We start from the raw sequence: 2,083 nt of genomic DNA, 5'->3' as shown, positions 1-2,083 counted from the left end.
ATAAGAATGCTAACTCTCAGAGAAAGTGAGAAACCCAAAATTACATAGCCTGTTAACAGAAGAATACAGATCCCAGATGGTTTGTCTCACTTCTTTTGGATTAGGTTCTCCACCGAAACCTAGGAAATATATCCAAGTGGCCTTCCCTGTCTTCCTAGTTGCAAAGATGTCAAAATGTATTAACCAAAAAAAAAATTTTAATAATTATTTATTTTATTTTATTTATTCATTCATTTTTTTTTAATTTGAACAGAGAGAGACAGAGGGTGAGAGTGAGAGAGAGGAAGTGAGAAAGCAAGCCACCAGATTCAGGACTCGGACCCCTGTCGGCCATGTGGGAGTGACCAGAGCCTTAACCACCACGCCACCTGCTGATCCCCAACCAAAATATTTTTTTAGGGGCTGGCAGATGGTGCAGTAGTTGAGGTGCTGGATTCCCATGCAGCCGACCACGGTTCAAGTCCCAGACCTGGCAGCTTGCTCTCTCACTTTCTCTCTCTCTCTCTCTCTCTCTCTCTCTGGAGAAATTAAAAAATAAAAATAAATAAAATTAAATCGTAAAGAATGTTTAAAGATATTTTTTAAATATAAGAGGAAAATCAACATACATATGCAACAGGCATAGTATGCTTGCATTTAATTGTGATATTTGAATTAGGATCTCTACTTGAAGTGAAACACTAAGGCAAATGCAATCATACCCTACCCATCCAAGCTGATAATGAGAAACGGCACAATAAATACCATAAATACAGAAAGCACAGTGACTACAATATTACTATTTTTATATATTCTGTGTCTGAAATATAATTCTATTACACATTCCAGGAGAATTTTTTCAAGTTCTGTCTGAAAGGGTGATGAGTATATTATGAGATTACAAATAAACACAATCATATGGAACTTTTTGGAGAAGGTAGAGTTGTTCTGAATTGTAGATATTTTTTCAGTCTGTAACAAGACCTTATTTTTGTTGTTATTTAAGAAATCAAAGAATTTTCTTGACCAGCTAAAGATGATTCCCTCTGTAGCCCACCAGGTGGTTCATATCTTCTTTAAATGGAACATAGTCTTGTTCCTTGAAACAACATAATACTGAGAAAAGCTGGTCTGGTGGAGGAAATTCTTCCCAAGGAACCCACTCCCAACTTTCATCTTTTTTCAGGCTCTACGTTCTTTGGTTCTGACTCACGAGTCACATCCATCTCGCCTTTCATTAATATAAAGACATAATGGTATTTCTCTTTCATTTTTTAAAAGAACTGTATTTATTTTATTATTATTATTATTATTTTAATTCAAACAGAGAGGGCGAGAGAAAAAGGGAAGCTGAGAAAGCAAGCCACCAGGTCTAGGACTTGAAACACAGCAGCCATGTGGAATTCCAGCACCTTAACCACCACACCACCTGTGGCCCTGATAATTCTCTTTCTCAATGACTGAATTCACAGCTGAGGAAAAAAAACATTTTCCAGGTCTAGAGCTGCTTCTTCCCAGGTTTCCCTCTGAGCACATTCTTCCTGGGTCTCACCAATCTCCAAATTGAAACCAGGAATTTGAAAACTGCCAGCCCCAAATGACCCTTTCTGCCTCCCCAAGAGGACACAATGAGGATGCTTGCAGCTGGTCACCACTACTCCTACCCTGACTCCAGGCCACTGGGCCTGCACTTCGGAATTGATAGTCATAGTGTTCACTATTCTCCTCATAACTTTAAATTCAGAGAGGCTGTAACCCAGTAGGTAAAAATTTCAGAACTAGAGAACTCAAGGAATGTGACAGACAGTCTAGCGATCTTTGTACAAACCCAAAGAACAAGCACACCTGACCAGGGCCTGAATGACAGCTCTAGGGACACAGTGAAAGTAATCCCTGGCCTCCAGAGTTTTGCTCATCTCTAGAGAGACACTGGATATGAAGTAAAGCAACCAGAAGGGGTTTTAAAACACAGGAGGCTAGTAAGAAGGGATCCCCCAATCTCACTCTGCCTCTAGAACTGTGTTTCTCCTGACCAGCGGCCATTCCTCATGAGAAAGCAGGAGGACAAAATTCATTTGCTAAATATTGGTGGAAGAGATGAGGA

The 2,083-nt window shown here is 39.7% G+C and overlaps 1 pseudogene; it reads right to left on the bottom strand.

Annotated features, from left to right (window-relative positions):
- Positions 1 to 1,009: 1,009 nt before the first annotated feature.
- LOC102489737 (nucleotide triphosphate diphosphatase NUDT15-like) lies at positions 1,010 to 1,688 on the bottom strand (annotated as a pseudogene).
- Between the last annotated feature and the right edge of the window lie 395 nt (positions 1,689 to 2,083).

Source organism: Tupaia chinensis, unplaced genomic scaffold (assembly GCF_000334495.1).
Source record: "Tupaia chinensis unplaced genomic scaffold, TupChi_1.0 Scaffold000225_1, whole genome shotgun sequence".
NCBI lineage: Eukaryota > Metazoa > Chordata > Mammalia > Scandentia > Tupaiidae > Tupaia > Tupaia belangeri.
Note: the sequence above shows the minus strand (reverse complement) of the source record. Positions and strands in the feature narration are given on the sequence as shown.